General features: G+C 39.0%; 1 pseudogene; it reads left to right on the forward strand.

The window, feature by feature from the left end:
• The first annotated feature begins 7149 nt into the window (after nucleotides 1-7149).
• LOC101546903 (40S ribosomal protein S12-like) lies at nucleotides 7150-7500 on the forward strand (annotated as a pseudogene).
• The last annotated feature ends 11116 nt before the right edge of the window (nucleotides 7501-18616 follow it).

The following is an 18616-nucleotide window of genomic DNA, read 5'->3' on the forward strand; positions in this document are numbered from 1 at the left end:
AATAGCCACTACTTTTGAGACAAGGACCAGGAATTTTGCTCCTTGGTTGGAAGCCTGCCTCATGAGTGGGATGGTGGTGGTGAGGGGGGAGAAGGCAGCTGGAATAGAGAAAGGATCAATAAGTAAATGATGGTTGGAGGGATCATTTGGGATGGGAGATGTGTGCTGAAAAGTAGATAAAGGACGAAAAGTGATAGCCCCTCAGTATCTGTATTGCAAACCATAATGCCCCCAAATAGAGAGAATATGGAGGAAATTGTATGTCATAGATTCAGAGTGAGGGTTGGGATGGGAGTACGTGGGACATTGGTGGTGGAAAATGTGCACTGTTGGAGGGATGGGTGTTCGATCATTGTATGACTGAACCTCAAACATGAAACTTTTGTAACTGTATCTCACCGTGATTCAATTAAAAAATTAAAAATAACCACTACATATAAACCCCCACTTGAAACAATTATTTGGTTAACAGAAAATTATGTTGCCCTCAGAAAATGAAATTACTTAAAGAAGTTGTTCTTATTTATGAAAAAAAAAACTTTTAATGAAGTATTTCACAAAACCTGCTGCAATTGGAAAAATATAAATTGCACAGCATTTTTAGTTCAGGGCAATTCATGTTTTATATATTTCAAAGTTTTCCCAAAGTCGTTGATATTCTCACTGTAATGTGCTCTATGCTTCCCTTATAAATTAAATTTTTCCCATCATTTGGGAAACAATCTCACCTAAGTGTAATATCTTAATTGTGTCTTATGGCCAGGAAGCCAAAATGATATTTTGCAACTTGACTGAATTGAAGACTTAAAGTTTACCAATGAGAAAACAGCTTAAAGTGAATGTGATTGAAAATTACATTCTAATGTTAATATATTCATTGTATATGCTGTGCTTATTTTGTTGACCCTGAACTTCATTTCCCATCCCCTAAGTTTCATTATAATATGTAAAATCCTTTCCTTAAATATACAATTTATGCGTGTCAATACAAAATGCTAAATGTAAATTTTACCACGGATTTTGATTCAGGGTAGGGTCAGGAATAAAGCACTAAGCAGAAGTATAAAAGGGGCACTCTACAGAATAGCCCAGAGGTTATGTTAAAATTTACTGCACAGAATTTTTTTTAAAAAAGAATTTTACTTTTATGTATAAAATACAGGTCATACAGGAAGATAAACTGTTAAAAATGATTCACTTTCAGCTAGTCATTTTTCAGAATAGTAATAAATGTTCAAATGAAACATGAAAAAATAAAGGATTTTTTCTTTATCCTACAAATTATTTAAGACCAAAAAGAATGACTAATTTGAGATATAATATATTATTGCATATATTTTTTACTGAAACCACAAGACTAGTATAAACTTCAGTGATTGATTTTCATGGAATTATCGAGATTAGTTGTAATCATACAACATATAATGCTCCAATCCTTTAATACTCCATGAAATATGAACTATGTACATATAGTAAAAATGATGCCGAATATATATTCAAAATAAATTTCTGAATTATTTTATTCATAAATTAAAATTACTTCATTTCCACCCTTCCTATCATTTTTATATTTTGACTTTATATAGCGAAATGGTTTTATTTTCTTACAGTTTTAACTAGCAAATTAGAAATAGAAGTTTTCTATGTAGATATTTGTATATGCATGAGGACATTAAATAAAATAAGATATGAGTTTGATAAATTCATGTTGAAGTAAAATCTAAATAATGAAAAATGTGCAAGGTAGTCTGGGAGGGATTGCCAATAAAAACAAAGGAGTCTGTCAAGTAGTATACCTTTGAATAGCTCTAAAGTCATAACTAAATTGGTGACATTGAGCAAATGTAGTTTTAATTGTTCTAAAACCTACAGAATTTGAATTGGATTAGATTAGAAAATCTAGTGGAACCTATAAGAATATATTAAGATGATACTTGATTCAGGAAATGTAATAAATTGAAACATTTTTCATCTTTAAATGATTGTGAAAATTATTCTTTTAACTTTAAAATTGTTAAGACGCTTTTACATTATACTTGCTCGAATTTAAAGTACTGGGTTGAATATTGTGTTTTAAGTGACCAGAAAGTAACATTATTAACATCCAATTATGATGTATTATTTGCTATTACTTTGCTTATAATTAAAATGCCATAACAATTTCAAAATATCTGAATTGAAAATGTGCCATGTTGGATTATAGGATGCTTTCAAAATTATGCATACATTAAAATGATATAATATGGGCAACAACGCTCCAAACGGCCCAGGCCGATCCGAGATCCCAAGACCCCTCCGCAGCACCCTGCCCTCAGTGACCAGGCCTCTCTGCTCGCTCCCTAACACCGCACCTGTCATCCAGGTACTGGGACCACCCTGAGCGCCGCCTACCGGTCCGAAAGAGCAGCCCAAGAGCTTACTGGGGGCGTGGCTTGTATCTCAGGAGGCGTGACCTCCTTCCAGAGAGGTTGCAGTTTTTTGGGGTTTTTTTTTGCCATAATCTGTATAACCTGGTTCTTTAAAAAACACCCTGGCCATCTCAATCACTCTATGCCAAATAGTCCATTAGCTTATTCTAACTTCACAAAATCTGTCAGTGAACAATAGAAGCTGCACAAAACACTTCGTAAAGAGAGCATAGCCTTAAGTCTTCCTTCACCAGAGGCCCCACATAAACCAGGAGGAGCGCCTGAGAGTAAGGAAGTATTCTAGAATAGGAACAAGGCTACCATCATCAACTTAGTTCATCCAGAATCCCCCCTGCAGCAAGAGGGAATAGGGATAGACAACTAGAAAGTTCCAACTCTACGCTTCCATAACAATATGAAGAAGCAGCGAAAATCCTCCCACAAAGAGAAGATGAAGAAAAGATTCCAGAAACCTCAACAGGGATTACCCACATATACGACCTATCAGATAAAGAATTCAGAGAGGAAATTTTGAAGATGGACGACGTACTCAAAACAACAATGGAACAGACATTCAATAAATTAAGGGAGGATATGAATGAAGCATTGGAATGGTCCACCAAGAAAATGCAAGAAGAAGGGGCTGGAGCGATAGCACAGTGGGTAGAGCGATTGCCTTGCATGTGGCCAACACGGTTTCGATTCCCAGCACCCCATATGGTGCCCTGAGCACTGCCAGGAGTGATTCCTGAGTGAAGAGCCAGGAGTGACCCTTGTGCATCGCCGGGTGTGACCCAAAAAGAAAAAAAAAAGAAAATGCAGGAAGAAATGAGAGCAGAAATTTCAAAGCTTCAAACAGAAGTCACACAAATAAAGGAATTGGTAGATGAATTAAAAATCTCAGTATGTACCCTCAAGAGTAGAATGGTTATAGCCGAAGACAGAATCAGCGAGCTTGAAGATGAGCTGCAGAAAGCTTAAAGACAACAACAAATAATGGCAAAAGACCTCAAAATGGCTATAGAGCGAATCAGAGTCCTAGGGGATGACCTCAAGAGGAAAAACATAAGAATCATTGGAGTACCAGAAGCACACGGAAGTAATCACAATGGGAAAAAAAAACACAGTTAAAGACATCATTGCTAAGAAATTCCCAGAGCTGGAAAAGGCAGGCACCCAGATTCAAGAAGCCTGAGGAGTACTAGCAAAAAGAGACCCAAATTAAAAGACTCCAAGGCATATCATAGAATGATGGATGCAGTCGATAGAGACACAATACTGCAGGCAGCAAGGTCAAAGAAGGAAATCACATACAAAGGAGCACCCCTCAGATTTACAGCAGACCTATCAGAGGAAATCCTCCGAGCCTGAAGGCAATGGTGGGACATAGTGTAAAAACTCAAAGAAATGAACGCCTCACCAAGAACACTTTATTCGGCTAAACTCTCACTCGAACTCGAAGGAACCATACACTATTTCTAGGATAAACAACAGCTCAGGAACTCAAAACCAAACTTAAAAGAAGGACTAAAGGGGCAATTGTAAGACAAGGAAAAATCCCACAGAACAACAAACCCCACAGAAAGATGACACAAAACCCCATGACAATAATCTCTCTCAATGTCAATGGCTTACCTAAATGCACCAATTAAGAGAAAAATAGTGGCAAAATGGATCCAGAAACTAAACCCAACATTCTGCTGCCTGCAAGAAGCACACCTGAACAGTCAGAGCAAACACAGACTCAAAGTCAAAGGATGGAAAAAATCCTGCAGGCAAACAGCTCCCTCAAAAAAGCTGGGGTGGCCATACTAGTATCCAACAACATAGATTTCAGATTGAAAAAGATTAGAAGGGACAGCGAAGGTCATTTTCTATTTATCAAGGGATATGTAAAACAGGAAGAAATCACACTCTTAAACGTGTATGAGCATAATGAATGACTGGCTAAACACTTAAAAAACTCCTAACAGATTTTAAAGAGGACATTGATAGCAGTACAATAGTAATTGGAGACTTCAACACCGCCTTATCATCTCTGGATAGATCGACAAGAACAAAACTCAGCAAGGAAACAATGGCCCTGATGGAAGAAATAGAAGAGACATGGAAAATAGACGTATTCAGGGCTTTACACCCCCAAAAGAAAGAATACACATTCTTTTCCAGTGAATATGGAACATTTTCCAAAATAAACCATGTACTGGGCCACAAAACATGCCTCAATAGAACTGGAAAAATAGAAATTGTATCAACCGTCTTTTCAGACCATGATGCGCTGAAGATAGAAGCTAATCACACACAGACACGGAGAACCAAAGTAAACACCTGTAAATTAAACAGCTCAGTGTTGAACAATGAGTTAGTTAGAAGGAAATCAAGGAAGAAATTAAAAGATGCCTCGAAACAAATGAGAATGAAGACACGAATTACCAAAACCTATGGGACACAGCTAAAGCCGTGTTAAGGGGAAAATTTTATAGCTCTGCAAGCATTCCTCAGGAAGGAAGAAAGGTCCTACATAGATAGCTTGACTTCACAGCTCAAGATCTTAGAAAAGGACCAGAAAAGGAACCCAAATCTGACCAAAGGAAAGAAATAATAAAAATTAGAGCAGAAGTTAGTGACATGGAAACCCAGAAAGCAATCACAAAGGTCAATGAAACCAAGAGCTGGTTCTTTGAGAAAATAAACAAGATTGACAAACCACTAGCAAGACTCACAAAGAAAGAGAGAGAACCCTAATTAACTGAATCAGAAATAAAAAAGGGATATTGCAACAGAAACCAATGAAATTGAAAACATCATCAGAGACTACTTTGAAAGTCTGTATGCCACGATACAAGAGAACCTAAAAGAAATGGATGAATTCCTTGATTTTTAAAATCTTCCAAGACTGAACTAAGAAGACTTGGAATACCTGAATAGACCCATTAATATCAAGGAAATTTTAACTGTAATCAAGTCTTCCCCAAAACAAAAACCCAGGTCCAGATGGATTCACTGGTGAATTCTTCCAAACATTTAAGGAGGAGCGGTTGCTAGTTCTTCTCAAGCTTTTCTAGGAAATTGAAGAAACAGAAACCCTCCCAAACAGTTTCTATGATGCACATACCTCCCTAATACCAAAAGCAAATAAAGACAATACTAACAAAGAAAACTATAGACCAATATCCCAGATAAACACCGATGCGAAGAACCTCAACAAAATATTAGCAAATAGAGTCAAACAACTCATCAAAAAGATCATACACCATGAGCAAGTGAGATTCATCCCGGGGATGCAAGGATGGATTAACATTCGGAAATCAATCAACATAATCCATCATATCAGCAAAAGTAAAGACAAAAACCACATGATCATATCAGTAGATGCAGAGAAAGCATTTGACAAGATCCAACATCTGTTCATGATGAAAACTCTCACCAAAATGGGTTTTAGAGGAACTTTCTTCAAGATAGTCAAAGCGATCTACCACAAACCTATGGCAAGCATTAGCCTCAATGGGGAAAAACCTGTGTGGGATGGGAAAGGCGTGCTTGGAGCAGACTATAGACCGAACACATTGGCCACCCAAGACCTCCATTACTAACCACAACGCCCTAATGGAGAGAGGGAACAGAGGGTAATTCCCTGCCAAAGAGGTGGTGTAGGAAGGGGGAAGGGGTGGGGGTGGGTGGGAGGGATGATGGGGTCATCATCGGAGGATGGGCACTGGTGGAGGGATAGATACTCAAGCTGTATATGACTGAAACACAAGCACAAGAATATGTAAACCTGTATCTGTACCCCTACGGTTATTCATTAATTTAAAAAAAGCATAAATAAAATTAAAAATAAATAATGGTGTGAAAATCTAGCAAATGTAATCTTATATTTCCTGTATTGTATTTTCATTTTAATAATTATTCAAATAAGCAATACACATGCATATGTTATCTTATAAAATTTGAATACCTGCAAATAATTCTATTTTAGCAAAAAGTAGACCATGAGTTAAGAATTTTCAACACAAGGTTTTGAGAGATAGAGTGAAACTAACGTGCATGCTTGAATGCAGCAGACATGGGTCCAATGTCTGCACTACATATGATAACACAGCACTTCCAAGAGCAATTCCCTGGACAGAGCACTGAGAATATCGCCTGAGCACACCTGGGTTTTGCCAAAATACAAAGAGAATATTTACCAATGCATAGTCATCTACAGAAAGAAATCCCTGTGAAGACATTCAAGAAATAACAAAATGCCAGAATGAGATTGTCTCTGTAATTACTTTCTACAAAATACCCTGATAAAATTCTCATGTTCTTCAAAAAACAAAAAATAAATTTTCCTAAGCACTTTTGAAAGGCAAATAGCATCTGACATCTAAAGCAAAAAAGGCAATCACACAGACCGTGGTTCAGTTCTCAAAATAAATGTTCACTTTCATTGCTCTGATAAACATAGATCATGAACAAAATCACAATGAACCAAAATTGATATATTAAAAAGGATAATAAATCACAGCCAAATGAAATTAATTTTAATAATACATAGTTCAGCTCTCACAAATCAACATAAAGCACCTTATCAATAAAATGAAAGAGAAAACCATATAATTATATTAAGAAATACAGAGCAAGGTTTTGACAACTCAGCATCAAGATGAATAAACACAGCCCTGCCTCTGCGGAACTGCGTGGTGGCAGAGGCTCGGGTGCTTTCAAGATTTGGCTCCAACCGTAATCCACTGCCATGGCCAAATAAGGTATTGCTGCTGGAGGTGTAATGGACGTAAATAATGCGCTACAAGAGGTGCTGAAGACCGCTGTCATCCACGATGGCCTCGAATGTGGCATCTGCGAAGCCGCCAAAGCCCTAGACAAGCGCCAGGCCCATCTTTGTGTGCTTGCATCCAACTGTGATGAGCCTATGTGTGTCAAGTTGGTGGAGACACTTTGTGCTGAACACCAGATAAACCTAATTAAGGTTGATGACAAGAAACTAGGGGAATGGGTCAGCCTCTGTAAAATGGACAGAGAAGGGAAACCCCGTAAAGTGGTTAGCTGCAATTGTGTTGGTGGTAAGGACTATGACAAAGAATGACAGGCCACAGATGTCATCAAGGAATATTTCAAATGCAATAAATAAATACATAAGAATTTTGGCTCTTTTAATTAAAAAAAGATGGATAGACCCAGCTCCACAATTTCTCCAAATTTCATATGACTTACATGAAAACTGATAGGGAAGACACCTAGAAGCATACTGAGCTCAATGACTGAAAACAAGAGCACAGAGGTCTCAACTAGCACCAACCAACTCAGTAAATCAGACTAAAGTCAGAAAATGACCTTAGTGACACCACTATGAGGATATTTAATATGATCCAAGAAACAATGGCACAGTTAGCCAGCAAAGTCAATAGTGTAGAAGAGAGAATAAGTGCTGAAGTGAGAAAACTAGAAGCTGAATTTTTTTAAATGTAGGAGTACTGCTATTATTGTAGGAGTACTGTTATTTATTCATCTGTTGATTATGATGATTGAATTGGACATGAACTCCACATTGCTTTCTTATATTCAGAAATTAATTTTATTGTATTATTATAATTTTTTAATCACCATGAGATACAGTTACAAAACTTTCCTGTTTGAATTTCAGTCATACAATGATCGATCACCCAACCCTCCACTGTTGCACATCTTCCACCAACCAGGTCCCCAGTATCCCCCGCATCTCACCCCTCCTGCAGCCCCTATAGCAGACAATCTCCTCCATACTCTCTTTTGTATTGCAGCCACGACAGTGACCATGTGCTCCTGGAATTCTAAAATTTTATATAATTAGGGTCTGGAGAAATCTCTGCAGTGCGCTGCTGCATTAGGAGATTCCTTTGTGTGTCTCTGGATCATGGCCTTTAAGGAGCTCAAGTAGCAGCCGGAGGCAGTTTGTGAGCATGACCTCCAGGGTCCCATTGGGATGGGGGGATGAGAAGGACCAGACCATACCCTATCCCTTAAAGCCTGGAGTTTGGCGTCCCTAAAACCTCGTACCTGCACTTCTCATTGGATTCTGGAGGTTGGCAGCCACCAGGATATTTAGGGGGCAGGTGAAAGAATGACACCTGCCCTTATGTGAGGCACCCCAGTGAAGTCGGCCTGGTTTAAAGTCTGGGGGCATCTTTGCAGCGAGCTGCTCGGATCAGAGATTCTTTTGTGTGTCTCTGGATCATGGCCATTAAAGAGCTTAAGTAGCAGCAGGAGGCAGTTTGTGGATGTGACAGCCTGGATCCCGTGGGGAACAAGGGGATGAGAGGGACCAGCCCATCCCCTATTCCTTGAGGCCTGGAGTGTGTCCTCACTGAACCCGTGTACCTGCACTTTTCACTGGATTCTGGAAGCTGGCAGCCGCCAGGGTATTTAGGGGCAGGTGGAGGAACGATGCCTGGCCCCGTCTAAGGCACCCCGATGAAGTCAGCCTGGCTTAAAATCCCGAGGCATCTCTGCAGAGAGCTGCTCGGTTCAAAGATCCTTTTGTGTCTCTCTGAATCATGCTCCTTGTTTCTGTCTTTTTCAGAGAAGTAAACTATTGACATGCACCCTGCAGGCGCTCCTGCTTGCCCGCAGCGTGCTGCCAGTCATAACTGTGGCTTTTGATCTCTTTCGAGATCTATGCTTCTCTGAAATAGGACCTATAAATGAGCTTGTATAGCTGAACCAAAGGTGGTTTGTGGGTGGCTCCCATATTCTTAAATTTCAGCAGTTTAATTTCTTGGTAAACTAGTGACCAAGTTATTGGGGTCCGTCCAAAGGCACAGTGGCAAATTTGGGGTATCAGGAAGTGTGAAGGGACCATCAGGTTGCTTATGCACAGTACATATTGACCTGCTGTCAGCACCATACCCCCTAAGAGCAATGTAGTTGTAGGTGATTTTTATACTTTTTAAATAATTAATGGACATCTCATTTATGTTGAATGTTCAAACACAGTATATCAAAATCCTCCACGAGCTGTATTGTGGATTCACAGCCAGAATCTCACCATTCTACAAGGAAGTGATCACTGAGAGGGGTGCGGCAGGGTGATACCATTTCACCAAACCTCTTCAGTGCCGCCCTTGAGAACATCATGCAACGACTGGAATGGGAAGGAATGGGAATGAAGATAGACGGTCGGCAATTACACCACCTCCACTTCGCTGATGACATCGTTCTCATAACGCCAAACATTAGTCAAGTGGCACAAATGCTGGCCTACTTCGACCACGAGTGTGAAAAGGTCGGATTGCAGCTGAATCTCAACAAGACGATGTTCATGAAAAACAAACTGGTCCCTGAAGCTCCATTTGCTCTCAATGGAATAAACATCTCCGAATGCAGCAGCTATGTGTACCTGGGTCGAGAAATCAACATGATGAATAACTTGGTGCCAGAACTGTGCAGGAGGAAGAGAGCATCGTGGAATGTCTTCGAGAGCATCAAAGAAGTGGTTAAGAGGATGAAGAACCTCCGACTCCAGGCATATCTTTTCGATTCCACCATTCTTCCTGCACTAACATATGCCTCAGAGACCTGGGCCCTATGCAAATAGGATGAGAATGCTATTCGGGTATCCCAAAGAGGAATCGAAAGAGTTATGCTAGGAGTATCATGTCTCACTCAAGTGAGAGAATTGAATCCTGAGTTGACGGTCAAGGTCATTTGGCAAGGCATCAAAAATCAGATGGGCCATTCATGTATTTCGATTCAGAGATGACCGCTGGACTAGAGCTGTTACAGACTGGATTCCACGGGACGTCAGAAGAGCTCGTGGCCGCCCACCAACTAGATGGTCAGATTTCTTCATCAAATCCCTGAATGAACGATTTGAGGCTCTTCATGTTCCTGGAGCAAGCAGATATCACTGGGCTGCACTAGCACGCAACAGGGACAAATGGAGACGTTACTGGCGCGGCTTGAGCAAATCAAAGATCGACGAGATGACAAGTGATACAAGTGATACAAGTAGGTGTAGGTGAATTTTTATACTTTTTACATAATTAATGGACATCTCATTTATATTGAATGTTCTATGTTGTAAAAGTTTTTTTGACCTCCATGGTGACTTTTATTTAGGTCTTTTACTTATGAATGCAAATTATATAATACACTATTTTCTAATATATTCCTCTTCTTAGGATAAAACACTTTGTACTTTTGTAGGCCTATTCAGATTTCTCCCTGTTGATTTTCTTAATTTCCTTCACTCTTCTGTATTTTACAGTTGAGGACTTTACCTATTTCATTTAAACTCCAAAATATATTAGAAAATAAATTTAAAATAGTTATTTTTAATGACAGCTAAGACATAGTTATTAATATGATGAAATTCAAGTACAAAAAAGGTAATGTGAGAGATGCTTCTGGACGCCAACCTAGGCTGAGTTATCCAGGACACCCCGGAGGAAGGTGAGAGAGCCCACCACCCACCCAAAGATAACTCTGGTAGCCTAAAACCTCAGTTGGTGCCACACTTGTGGTCAGTCTGCACTGCTCGGGAAGAGTCTCATCCAGAAATCCATCTTTTAAAAAACCCAGGTATGTAGTTTTTGTGGCTTTCAAGGAGCCAGCGACATGCTACCTCCCCAACATGCATTTCTATAAGAAGTCTCTGGGTGTCAAAATGGGTCAGTAGACCTCCTGGATCATAATCTTTAAGGGGCAGAGGGGTCGTGTCGTGTGTGGCTGCTCTGGATCTCATCTGGGTGGAGAGTGTGCCGGTAACACCCCCATCCCATCATCTCTTGCGCGCCACGTCACTGCAAGCTCGTACCTCTGGGTTGTGAGTTCTAGAAAATGGCGGATGCCACGTGGGCGCTGCTGCCGCCGTTGCTATCTCCCCCGTAGAAAGAAAACGTTGAGAGAGAAAATCCTTCCCTTTCCCTGGGCGGCATGGGGTTGTAGCTCAGTTCACAGTCTAGATGCATTTCTATAACAAGTCTCTGGGTGCCAAAATGGGTTAGTAGACCTCCCGGATCATAGTCTTTAAGGAGCAGAGGGCCCGTGTCGTGCACGGCTGCTCCGGATCTCATCTGGGCAGAGCCGTACCAATAATGTTTTACTTCATGTCAGGGTTACTCCAGACTCGGCCATTGTGAAAATGGAAGAATCAGGTCCCATGATGAGCTGGAGGTGGTCCTTGGCCTCTCACTTTCCATAGAGTGTCTTTGCCAAAAGATGCTCATCCCATCCCTTCTTCAGGGCTAGGAGGGCTCCTGGTTTCTAGGTTTCTCTTTTTCTTGGTGCGGAGACTGAGGCTGACTCAGGCTGAGGAGTCATTGCACATTCCCAGATTTCTAATTTTCCATGGCATAGATGATGTCCAGTCCTTCCTTGAGCCCGGCCTGCCTCCAAGGTCTCCCTGAGGTTTGTAGGGTACTTGAAACAGTACCTATCATACTTGTTCATTTAGACCTATCCCCTTGCTCTTTCTCTGAAAGAAGGCGTTTGGGGTCCCATAGCTTGTTTTCCTGTCTGCCTTAGAGGTCTGCCTTTACAGAGAGGAGAAACTTTTTGCCTGGGTTCATGCAAACCAACATAGTACCATGAAGAATTAAATAAACATACTGAAGGTATAAAGAAGAGAAAAGCAAGCCTCTCTGTCTACTCACAATAAGATGTACCTGGTGGCTGTGGGTCCTATTCGCAAAAGCATTAAAATCTGAAGGTATTAAGCATGCAATTTAACTTCATATTTAATTCATCCAATCCCGTGTTTAAAAACTTTGATTTAGTGCAACTTTTTTAAAGAATTAAATTCTCTAAGAGCACTGTAGCAAGAGTCTGTATATTCCTTCTACTATCTTTTCCATAGATCTTGCCAAAAAAAGTACTAGAACAATGCTGCAGATGTATTTTTTTCTAAAAATATATGGATAAAAGAGGGCCGTTTTAATAAAATTCTGAAAAAAACTCCTTTACCTAGTAGAAACTCAACACTCTCCAGATTATAAAACCCTAATTCTAATGGAAATGTTGGTGGTGGGTGGGTAGCTTAGCTGGGACTGCCTCGGCGGAGAGTGGCCACGGTGGGTGTGCCCGAAGCCTGGGCCTCCCTGGAGCCCCGGCCGGCCCGCCCCCCTCTCCCTGTACAGCGCTGACCACCCACCCAGGAGTTTCCTGCCCATATGCCAGGCACTCTTCACTGGGGCCCCTCAGAGGGGGTGGGTTGAGTTTCCCTCCCTGCCCTGAGTAGAGCCTCCACAGTCGAAGACCTCCAGAACCCAGCCACAGCCATGCTCAAGGTCACTCTCCACAAGTTTGGACGAGGCTCTCGCATGAAGGAACTGGCAGAGGAACCCAGATCTTAGTCCCGATGTCTGACCATGGAGATGTGAGCCTCCCAACCGAAGAACAGGTGAGCGCTCTCTCCCTGCTGTGCAGCTCTGTTGAAGTAAATGAAGACATTCCACCCTGCCGGTACTTCCGTTCTGGAATGGAGATGATCTGTATGGCATCCATTTACTCTGAGGAAGGCAACATTGAGCATGCCAAAAGATTAAAAAGCTATAAGGTCTAAGTTACCAAAGAAAATTTTAAAAGCTTTACTATCATTAAAAAATGCTAGTGATTGGAGAAAAAAGGCTTGAGGGGCAATTGGGAAAATTGGAAATAATGGTGGTGGGAAGATACACTGTTGGTGGGACTGTTGTTAGAATATTAAATTTAATAAATTATGAACAATTTTATAAAATCTTTAAAAACTAAAAAATAAAAGTTAAAGTTCCAGAGAGACAGTACAACAGGTAAGGAGATTTCCTTGCATACATGTGACACAGGTTTGATCCTTGGCATATTATATGGTCCCCCCGAAATTTTGTCAGGAGTGATCCTGAAGGCAGAGCCAGAAGTAAGCCCTGCGCATGTTAGCCATGGACTCAAAACAGAACAAAACCCAAACTAAAAACAATAACAACAACAACAAAACTAAACAAAAAATAAAAGTTAAGTGAAGTGCGGGAGAGAGAGTACAGAGGTTAAGACACCTGCATGTAGTCAACCCTAATTAGATCCCCGGTCAGGAATTATCTCTGAGCACAGAACTGGAGAACACCCTGAGCACACACAGTTGTGGCCCAACACGGCTCTACACCTCATCCCACCCCTAGCAAAAAAAAAGTGAAGTATAAACATGAATATAAAAGAAATAAATGCTAAAATTATGCAGTATCTCAAACTTATCCCAATAGAATTGTTCAGTAAATTTTATATGGATAAATCTTATATGAATAAATTACTGCTTTAATAGGTACAATCAATAAATTCTCATGGACAAAATAAGAATTGTGTTTCTATCATAGTTCTAATAATTCATTAAATAAGGAACTAAGTGTTTGCTACATGCAGTTCTGTGGAAAAATTAAGAAAAATCACACCTTGGGTTTAGCATAAAATGGAAAGTATACACATAAATTGCTTTGAATGATGTAAGAAAAGCAGAACATTATGGAATTCTGAAAAAAGCTCTACTTCTTGCTATTTCCTTTCAGTGTATCTGGAGTTGAGCATATTAAACTTTGAAAAAGCAACTTATTGATTATGGAGATTCTATACAAAATTATCTCAACATTCGCCTATAAAGAAGCAGAGCAATTGGACACGGAGTCAGAAGAATCTAAACTGAGCTTCAGAAAATTAAAATGTCAGAGACGAGAGATGAATGAATTGCATGGGGCTGGGTGCCACAGGAGGGGGATAGAACAAGAAAGAGAAAAAAATGTAATGCAATATATATTAGCACTGTAGCACTGTCGTCCCATTGTTCATCAATTTGCTCAAGCAGGCACCAGTAAAGTCTCCATTGTGAGACTTGTCACTGTTTTTGGCATATCGAATATGCCACGGTGAGCTTGTCAGGCTTGGTAGCCTGCCAGGCTCTCCAGGAGGGACTGAGGAATCGAAACAGGGTTGGCTGTGTGCAAGGCAAATGCCCTAGCCGCTGTGCTATAGCTCCAGTCTATTAATCATATTTTATAATATTCTGTCACAAATTCATCCACTTGCATTTTATATTTACTACTTGAGAACTTATTATTTACTTTAGAATGTTTCAAACACAATGTTGTCTGTCAAAATAACTCATAAGTTAAAAAATTAAATTAAAACCTCTTTGTATAGTATATGAATATTTACTCTCATTCAGTAGACTGTCATTTTATTTTAGAAATGGTATCTTTGACTGGACAGAAAATTTTTAGTTTGATACACTTCCATTTGTTTATTCTTGTTTTCTTTGTAGGTGGTCAACAGACATCACTGAATTTGGTATCATGGAGTGCGTTGCTTATGGTTTTTTCAATGTATTTTATGTTTTGAAACCAACATCTGGTCTTTATTTCATTCCGAGTTAACTTTTGTACATGTTGTGAGGCTTGAAGTTTATTCTATCTGATAAAATATGCTGTCCCTGCCCTTTATTCTGTTTTTGGGGCCTAAGCCAGTGGTGCTCAGAACTTACTCCTGGGTCTCTGTACTCAGGAATCACTCCTGATGGTGCTCAAGGGATCATATAGTGTGCCAGGGACCAAACCCAGGTCAGCCACATACAAGGCAAGTGCCCACTATACTGTCTCAGGCCCTGCTGTTTCTATTTTCTTTTTTTCTATTATAATTTTTATTTTTATTTTTTTTAATTATTTTTTAATTAGTGAATCACTGTGAGGGTACAGTTACAGATTTGTACATTTTTGTGCTCATGTTTCCCTCATACAATGTTCGAGAACCCATCCCTTCAACAGTGCCCGTTCTCCACCACCAATAGACCCAGCATCCCTCCCACCCCCCCATCCCATCTCCCCCCATCGCACCCCGCCACTGTGGCAGGGTATTCCTTTTTATTCTCTCTCTCTAATTAGGTGTTGTGGTTTGCAATAGGGGTGTTGAGTTGCCATTGTGTTCAGTCTCTAGTCTACATTCAGCATGTATTACCCTTCCCCCGCATGGCCTCCAACCACATTTTACTTGGTGTTCCCTTCTCTATCTGAGCTGCCCTCTCCCCAGAATGTGAGGCCAGCTTCCAAGCCATGGAGTCAACCTCCTGGTACTGATTTCTACTATTCTTGGGTGTGAGTCTCCTACTCTGTTATTCTATATTCCACAGATGAGCGCAATCTTTTTATGTCTGTCTCTCTCTCTCTGACTCTTCACTTAGCATGATACTTTCCATGCTGATCCACTTATATGCAAAGTACATGACCTCATTTTTTCTAACAGCTGCATAGTATTCCATTGTATAGATGTACCAAAGTTTCTTCAACCAATCATTTGTTCTAGGGCACTCGGGTTTTTTCCAGATTCTAGCTATTGTAAACAGTGCTGCGATGAACATGTAAGTGCAGATGTCATTTTGACTGTACTTTTTTGCTTGTCTGGGACATATTCCCAGCAGTGGTATTGCTGGGTCAAATGGGAGCTCGATTTCTAATTTTTTGAGAAGCGTCCATAATGTTTTCCAAAAAGATTTGGTGAGAGTATGAATTAAAGGAAACAATTACATATGGTTGGTGGATAGGTAAGGTATTTCAGTCTTTATAGAAGCACAATGAAGAACTCTTAAATCTAAAAATAGATCACTATATAACCTAAGAAATCCAGTGCTAAGTATTTACATGAAGAATATATATGTTAATTCTAAAAGATTAGAACTATTATGTCTGTTGCAGATTACATTTATAAAACTACTTGCAATAGCTAACAAATAGAAACAAACCAAATGCCCAAGATAAATGAGTACATAAAAAATTGGTATATAAACACAATGTAATACTACTCAGTCAAAAGAAAAGGTAAATCTTGAATTTTGTGGACTTATATAATATTACAATATATAGAGCAATTGCTTTATATGAGCCAACATGAATCTGATTCTTGGCACTGCATATGGTTCCCTGAGCATTCCCAGGATTGAATCCAGAGCACAAAGCCAGGACTAAGTCCTGAGAACCAGCGAATGTGGTCCCTAAACTAAAACTAAAATAGTTTACATGTTGTAGCAGTATGGATAGAACTGAATGAGTTCATGGCATAAAGAAATGTCAGAAAAGAAAAGAAAAGCAAAAGTATCTCATTTAAATCTAGATATAGAAGACGTAAGGGAAGAGACAAAACCAAATTAAAAATAAATCCTTGTAATATGATCACAGAAACTAACTTTTACCAAGTAGACGGAAATAGAAAAGTTGGAAGAGAAAAGGAGAGCTAATGGAATGTGGTAGAGGATATTGATATTTTAGTAGTAGGTGTGGCGTAGTAAAATATTTTGGGAATTGTAAAACTATACCCCTAAGTCAAATGCACTTGTTTAAACTAACACTATCATAATAAAAATTAAAATCAGAAACCTAAAAAAATTGCTGTGATCATCTTTAATAGAGAAGTTGCGAAATTAATCAGGAGAAATGAATGAAGTTATGAAAATATGTAGCTATATTTGCAATATATAGAGACATATTATAGTAATGCCTGATGTTTGTATGTTATGGAAAACATAAAAATGTCATTGTATTTTAACCATAATTATAAGCTATTTAACATTTCAAGAAGTTTAGATTACCTTCCAAGTGCCTCTATACTACATTCAAGGATAAGATATGCAGGAGAAGGTGTCCAGAAAAATACTACATGGGTTAAGGTGCTTGCTTGTACACAGCTGGTCCAGGTTCAATCCCCAGCACTTTGTATGGTTCCTGGAGCACTGACATGAGTGCTCCATAAGCACAGAGCCAGGAGTAATACTTGAGAACTGCTGGGTGTGGCCCAAAATGAAAACAAATAAATACTCAGTAGAAACTGAGAAAAATAATAATTGAAAACTTGAAGTGGTGCCATACTTACAAAATTAAATGAATTTCTATAATCAACGTTTATTTTTGATATTTTTATATTTCCAGTAAAGTGCTTAAATTCCATTTTTAATAGTAAATAAAATACAACATATGTATTTTAGTCATAGTTCCTTTTCTCCTATATATTAATTTTGTTCATTGAAGTTTATGAGAAAGGCTAGATATCTGGTAACTTTATAATTTGGGGAAAATTGACAATCAGGATTTTATTTTAAATCTGACATCTTTTTTTGAGGTGGGGGAGGGAGGCACACTCCTGATGATACTCAGTAGTTGTTCCTAGCTCTGCACTCAGAAGTTTCTTCTGTCAGTGCTTGGGAATTGAACAAAGGGTTTGTCACGTGCAAGGCAAGCACACTATGTGCTATACTATCAATACAGTCCCATAGTTTACATCTTAACTGATCCACATGCACATATTTTACTTTTCAATATACTTTATTGAGTTGTATATGTACTGTACTCAAAAATAATATATAATAATAGATTTATAATTTTATATTACTGAAATAAAAATTATTAGAAAATACTTGTGGACATACTATGTAATAAAAAGATATGGCCATTAAAGGATAGGCTTCCCCTAGATGTCCAGAGTAGCAGACCTTTTCAAGATGCCACTTAGTCATGTGAATTATTTCTAGGCAAATTCAATTAAGACCCAGAGATCTCATGATGAGCTTTTACCAGCCCCTTAACTAACTAGCAAAAAATGATAGTATTTTCTATACTTTAAATTTGTTTTTACCATAAATAATTTCTCCATCATATAATCATATTATCAGACAGAAAAATCATCCAATTACAAATCATCTGAACTTTGTCAGGGAAACTCTTCCCTCTCTCCTTGAAGTTTTAGGGTCCATGTTATTCCTTATTTCAGTATATTAAAAACACTCATTTCCTGCCACTTAATTTTTTTCACTTTTAAAATTTTTATTTAGGTAAAATTTATATGATAAATTTCATGATTTGAAATAAACAATTTAGTGACAGTCAATTCATAGTGATATGCAAATACCATCTCTGATCCAAAGTATTTTCATCACTCCAAAATAAAACTCTCTAAAATAGAACCCTACACCTTTTACATTACATGATTTATTTATTAATTGTGTGATTGGGTGACTAGAATTGAGGACCTCATATGTCTGAGGCATGTATTGTACTACTGAGCTACATCTTTTGCCCTTCATTATTTTCTAATGAATTTTATGTGTTTTTTTAAGGTGTGTTAAAATGCATAACCAGAGTTGCTCAGGGCCTATTTCTATGCACACACACACACACACACACACACACTTTCTCTCTCTCTCTCTCTTTCTCTCTCTCTCTCTC

The sequence above is a fragment of the Sorex araneus genome, chromosome X (assembly GCF_027595985.1).
Source record: "Sorex araneus isolate mSorAra2 chromosome X, mSorAra2.pri, whole genome shotgun sequence".
Classification (NCBI taxonomy): Eukaryota; Metazoa; Chordata; class Mammalia; order Eulipotyphla; family Soricidae; genus Sorex; species Sorex araneus.